The 7,140-nt window shown below is 41.1% G+C and overlaps 1 protein-coding gene across 6 annotated transcripts in view; it reads right to left on the bottom strand.

Annotated features, from left to right (window-relative positions):
- The window catches only part of ZNF609 (zinc finger protein 609), a 299,633-nt gene that overhangs the window by 167,862 nt on the left and 124,631 nt on the right, over positions 1-7,140 (bottom strand). The window lies entirely within an intron of this gene.

The following is a 7,140-nucleotide window of genomic DNA, read 5'->3' as shown; positions in this document are numbered from 1 at the left end:
GTTTTCAAAAAAATAGAATAGGAGGGAATACTCCCAAACTCATTCTAAGAACCCGACATTACCCTAATACCAAAACCAGGCACAGACCCCACCAAAAAAGAAAATTACAGACCCATATCCCTGATGAATGTAGATGCAAAAATACTCAACAAAATATTAGCAAACCGAATTCAAAAACACATCAAAAGGATCACACACCATGAGCAAGTGGGATTCATCCCAGGGATGCAAGGATGGTACAACATGTGAAAATCCACCAACATCATCCACCACATCAACAAAAAGGAGGACAAAAACCACACGATCATCTCCATAGGTGCTGAAAAAGCATTTAACAAAATTCAACATCCATTCATGATAAAAACTCTCAACAGAATGGGTATAGAGGGCAGGCACTTCAACATAATAAAGACCATATATGATACACCCACAGCCAACATAATACTGAACAGCGAGAGCCTGAAAGCTTTTCCTCTGAGATCGGGAACAAGACAGGGATGCCCACTCTCCCCACTGTTATTCAACGTGGTACTGGAGGTCCCAGAAACGGCAATCAGAGAAAACAAAGAAACACAAGGAATCCAGATTGGTAAAGAAGAAGTCAAACTGTCACTATTTGCAGATGACATGATATTGTACATAAAAAACCCTAAAGACTCCACTCCAAAAATACTAGAACTGATATCGGAATACAGCAAAGTTGCAGGATACAAAATTAACACACAGAAATCTGTGGCTTTCCTATACACTAACAATGAACTAATAGAAAGAGAAATCAGGAAAACAATTCCATTCAAAATGGCACCAAAAGAATAAAATACCTAGGAATAAACTTAACCAAGGAAGTGAATGACCTATACCCTGAAAACTACAAGACACTCTTAAGAGAAATTAAAAGGTCACTAACAAATGGAAACTCATCCCATGCTCCTGGCTAGGAAGAATTAATACAGTCAAAACGGCCATCTGCCCACATCAGTATACAGATTCGATGCAATCCCTATCAAATTACGAACAGCATTGTTCAATGAACTGGAACAAATAGTTCAAAAATTCATATGGAACCACGAAAGACCCCAAATAGCCAGAGCAATCCTGAGAAGGAAGAATAAAGTGGCGGGGATCTTGCTCCCCAACTTCAAGATCTACTACAAAGTCACAGTAATCAAGACAATTTGGTACGGGCACAAGAACAGAGCCACAGACCAGTGGAACAGAATAGAGACTCCAGACATTAACCCAAACATATATGGCCAATTAATATATGATAAAGGAGCCATGGACATACAATGGGGAAATGACAGTCTCTTCAACAGATGGTGCTGGCAAAACTGCACAGCTACATGTAAGAGAATGAAACTGGATCACTGTCTTACCACATACACAAAAGTAAATTCAAAATGGATCAAAGACCTGAATGTAAGTCATGAAACCATGAAACTCTTAGAAGAAAACATAGGCAAAAATCTCTTGAATATAAACATGAGTGACTTCTTCATGAACATATCTCCCCAGGCAAGGGAGACAAAATAAAAAAAAATGAACAAATAGGACTACATCATACTAAAAACCTTCTGTACAGCAAAGGACAACATCAGCAGAACAAAAAGGCATCCTACAGTACGAGAGAATATATTTGTAAATGACATATCTGACAAGGGGTTAACATCCAAAATGCCTAAAGAACTCACACGCCTCAACACCCAAAATGAAAATAACCCTATTAAAAAATGTGTGGTGGATATGAACAGACACTTCTCCAAAGAAGAAATTCAGGTGGCCAACAGGCATATGAAAAGATGCTCCACATCACTAATCATCAGGGAAAAATGCAAACGAAAACCACAATGAGATATCACCTCACACCAGTTAGGATGGCCAGCACCAAAAAGACTAAGAACAACGAATGCTGGTGAGGATGCGGAGAAAGGGGAACCCTCCTACACTGCTGGTGGGAATGTAAGCTAGTTCAACCACTGAGGAAAGCAATAGGGAGGTTCCTCAAAAAACTAAATACAGAAATACCATTTGATCCAGGAATTCCACCCCTAGGAATTTACCCAAAGAATATAATTTCTCAGTTTCAAAAAGACATATGCACCCCTATGTTTACTGCAGCACTATTTGCAATAGCCAAGAAATGGAAGCAACCTAAGAGGCCATCAGTAGATGAATGGATAAACAAGAGGTGCTACATATACACAATGGAATACTATTCAGCCATAAGAAAGAAACAAATCCTACCATTTGCAACAACATCGATGGAGCTGGAGGACATTATGCTCAGTGAAATAAGCCAGGCGGAGAATGACAAGTACCAAATGATTTCCCTCATTTGTGGGGTATAACAACAAAGCAAAACTGAAGGAACAAAACAGCAACAGACTTACAGACTCCAAGCAGGGACTAGTGGTAACCAAGGGGAGGAGTGAGGAAGGGTGGGTGGGAATGGGGGAAAAGGGGATTGAGCGGTATTATGATTGGCACACATGGTATAGGGGGGATCATGAAGAAGACAGCTGAGCACAGAGAAGACAAGTAGTGACTCTGTGGCATCTTACTACACTGATGGGCAGTGACTGCAATGGGGTACATGGGGGACACGATAATATGGGTGAATGTAATAACCACATTGTTTTATCACGTGAAACCTTTAAAAGAGTGTATATCAATAATACCTTAATAAAAAAATTAAAAACCTCTCAATGGCAAGTTTGGCAGAAATTGTTCACCAAGAAGGTTTAATATTGCCTTTATGAGCCAAAGAGACAATAAATAATATGAGAGGGGAAAGTATTCTATGCATAATTTCCAGTAGGGAAAAAAATTCATGATAGAAACTTGAGCCTCATAAGGGCAGGGGAAAAAGAAAGGGGGCATTACAATTAGTATGAATAATATGTGTGGGGAGCATGGGGACGGCTATACAACACAGAGAAGACAAGTAGTGATTCTACAGCTTCTTACTAAGCTGATGGACAATGACAGTAATGGGGATTGTGGGGGGGACATGGTGAATGGGGGAGCCTAGTAAACATAATGTTCTGCATGTAATTATAGATTAATGGTAACAAAATAAAACCAAACAAACAAAAAAGATAAGCAAGTGTGCATTGAGGTTCCAGGAAATAAAGGAACGAATAAATTGTGAAAAAAAAAAAAACCTTGAGCCTCCATTCCAAATGGAAACATAATAGCGGCAAAACATTTATTGTCTCTCGTCTTTATTTTCCTCACATGTAAAATTAAAAGCTGATATATTAAAAGACATCCAAAAATGGTAAAAATATAAATACATATCTGACAGTTTGGTTGTATCTAAAAAATGTAATGACTATATAAATCTATTCTTTGAAGTCCTTCTACTTGGGGGAAGGGTGGGGGAATAGCCTGAATGCTCATCACAGGTAAACATTTGTTGAATACCTCTTGTAGGCTGAGTTGTGTCCCACTAAAATTCCTATACTGCAGTCCTCATTCCTAGTAGCTCAGAATGTGACTGTATTTGGAGATAAGGTCTTTAAAGAGGTAATTAATTTAAAATGAGGTCATGAAGGAGGGCCCTAATCCTCTATGACGGTGTCATTTTTTTTTCGTTTGATTTTTATACTTGATTTATATGTGAATCCCACATTTCTCCCTTATTATTATTATTATTATTATTATTATTATTATTATTATTATTGTAATAAAATGCTGAAGTGGTAGGTAGATGCAAGATAAAGGTAGAAAACATAATTTAGTGCTGTAAGAGGGCAAATGTAGATGATCAGGTCTGTGCCTATAGACTAAGCATTGATCCAAGCTAGACAAGGGCAACAAAACATCCACGGATGCAGAAGATTTCTCTCAAAACAGTGGGGTGAGGTTCTAAGCCTCACCTCTGTTGATCCCCAATTTCTATGACGGTGTCATTTTAAGAAGAGGAAATAAGGACACAGACCCACACAGGGACGCCTCGTGAGGACACAGGGGAGAACACGGCCATCTGCAAGCCAAAGAAAGGGGCCTCAGGGGAAACCAGCTTTGCCAGCACCTTGCCTCATAGCCTCCAAAACTGTAAGGAAATAAACTTCTGTTGTTTAAGCCACCCAGTGTGCAGCACTTTGTTACAGCAGCCCTAGAACATTAATACAGGGCACTCTCCTGGCACTCCAGGGGAGACAGGTATGTACACAGACAAACAGGTGAGAAGGGTGTGGAGGGGCAAATTATGAAGATTATCAACTTAGCAGAATTTCGTGTGCTGATTGAAATGATATATGGTATGTAAAAACCTGGAAAATGTTTATGAAAAATATTAAGTGAGAAGGCAAACAACAGTATTATCTATTCTATGATAACTACAAAAGATGGTTTGTCAATAGGAAAAATAGAAGAAAACTTGTAAAAATATAGGGTTTTGCTGAGATTAGATCCTTGATGAGTTTTCATTTTTTAAATAATTTATGCTATTATAACAGCAATACAATGAATTATAAAAGAAAATACATACACATTTTGCCAGTTCAAACTACCATAGTTGTTTATTGGATATTAAATAATGGCAGAAGGAACTAATGGTACGTTCCTTATTTTTCTTAACATTTCAGTCCACTTCAAATTTCTGCTTTTGAGAAAGCTATTCTGAGTATTTTAAAAGGGAATTCAAAGAGGTTTTATGAGCCTAAAGATTGCACAAAAATAGTAACTAAAAATAAGTAAGGACATAAGGAAAATCATGTATTTGATTCTGTATTCAAAAAACAATGATCTACAATGACGTTCTAGAGTCTTGCGCAGTTATAAGCCTCAAAACCAGGCTCATCTAGAAACATACACAAGCAGAATCTGCGGAAGTGAAACGACAGGTGAGTCAGCAGGAAGGGCCTGGGCCCAGGCAGCCGTGCCCAGTGCCCAGCCTGGAAGACGAGGGGATGTTTTCACAACAGACTGCCACGCCAAGGCCGGAGTTCGCAGCCACAATGCAGCAGCACAGTCTGATGTGTCTCAGTGACTCTTCTGCACAGAGCCCAGCACGGCTTGAATATGTTACAAGGTGAAAACAGCTGCTCTAATGCTGCACTGGGTGTTAATCAAGCCACCTCTCGAATAGCAGCAATGCTTACATCAAGGACCTTCATTTGCCCCCAAGGCCCTGTTTCTACCTTGATTTAGCAATTCTCACTAATAGCAGTCTCTTGTCCTCGTTCCACACAAGGTCCCAAGCTTTGGGGTTCTGCGGACCGAACAGGTTTGCCCTTGGTAGCCCCTCCAGGAGAAAAGCTCCCTAGAAAGGAGACAGAGCTTTATTTTTATCCCAGTGAAAGTCCCTATCCAATCCATTAGTAGCTACGATAACCATGGTGTAGGGCATTTCCTGGAAAAGCTATATAACCAGCTGGGATTAATGAACTCTCCCTACCATTAAATCCTGGGAGAGGCCATTGGCCTGAATTGTTACTAAATTACTCTTCTGTGTACGGCTTTATAAAGGGAGACGGTAATGGGGGTCAGCAGAGGCCGTTAATTGTACAAATAGTTTGTTAGAAACTACAGTAAGTTAAGAAGTCACTCTGATCCACAAATCAACTCAATACAGTCCTGAAGTAGAGATTCAAAACTTCCCAGGTTTCCTTGACTTATGCGAAAAGATACAAATTGTACAGAAGGTGGCCAAAGTGTACAGACTCATGTATGCAGGAACACATTCTTTACATAGTGCAATTGATTTTATCTTCCCCTCTCCCTGCTCTGACTGCAGTTGGCAGAAAATACAATGGGGCCAACTCGAGATATCATGGACTTTTCCCAGTTAAAAATGTCTATGGGCAATTTCTCAGTATTTTGGACAGATTCTCCCTCTCCAGAGTTCTCTTCTTCCCCAGAATAGTGGCAGCTGCAGGAAAAGCTACGTATCCTCAAAGCAGCAAAGGAGGAGCTTTGCGTCCTCACGCCTCCTCCTGGTGCCCGGGGCCTGCTGGCCCTTCGGCTGCGTGCTGGTCCATGCTTCTGGTGGCCATGGGCCTTGTCTGCTACTGCCCTTGGCCGTGAGGCCTGAGGATTCTGTGTTCACCTCAGCAGAACCTAAGGTTTCCTTCCCATTGATCAGGCCTCTTGACACATCTACACCACACTTCTGGGTCTGGCAATGCTCAGTGCGTTCTCTGCACCACCCTATTTAAAACTTCAATTCCTTCCCACGTAAACAGTACTCACTGAATTTCTCTCACCCCCTTCACCTATGTTTCTTCATAGCATTCTTCTTTTTTATCATACCAAATAAAATAAATGTACTCATTTATTGCGTTGTGCTACCCCTCCCGTCCTCACATGCACACCCTGTAATGTAAACTCCGTGATAGCAGGTGTTTGGGCTGTTCTGTTCACTCTGTCTCCCTCATGCTTAGAACAGTGCCTGGCATCCATAAGCGCTCTTCTGATGTTTCAGTGTGTGTCAGATGAATGAGCGGTTATGGGATCAGACTGATGCCTTAGGACCCAGGTTCCCATAGCCACACTCGGGCAGAGAGGAAGCTCAATCTGCGAGAAAAATAAAACACAGGGACTACCCCTTCATACTGCCCAGGAATCACAACCACTGAACTGACTACCACCAAACGGAAGACTCGGCCATCCATCTAGCCTTGGAACTCTGCATGAATGACCATTGTCACCCACCCCACTGTGACACGTTGCCCCACCCATCCTATGTCAGTAGCAGAGTCCTGACCCTTTGGAAGGGTCTGACACTCTACTGGTTGGTTCCAGTGGGGAAGGATTAGACTTCAGAAGCTGAGCGACTAAGGTAGAATCAGGAAGCCATTTACAGAAGGGGGACAGAGTTTACTGAAGAATTGGAGGAAAAAAGGAATCTAAGGTACAGAATGAACCAAATTATCTACTTCTGCTTGGTTTGTCTGAGTCCTATTTAATACTAAAGATCTTAAAATCTGAAGATCCTTACAGAGTCCCGGCTAGAGGTCAGAAAAATTACTTTTCAGGGCGGTCATGCACCTACACTCATGCCCATGGGGCCTTAAGGAAAGCAGCTGGGCACGGAGAAAAAAGGGACTTAAGACGAAGGGATGACCTTTATTGATTCTAATTACCTGGAGCAAAGTTTGAAAGGGCTCTTGTTCTAGAGAACCATCTCCTCAT

Source organism: Manis javanica, chromosome 8 (genome assembly GCF_040802235.1).
Source record: "Manis javanica isolate MJ-LG chromosome 8, MJ_LKY, whole genome shotgun sequence".
In the NCBI taxonomy this organism is placed as follows: domain Eukaryota; kingdom Metazoa; phylum Chordata; class Mammalia; order Pholidota; family Manidae; genus Manis; species Manis javanica.
Note: the sequence above shows the minus strand (reverse complement) of the source record. Positions and strands in the feature narration are given on the sequence as shown.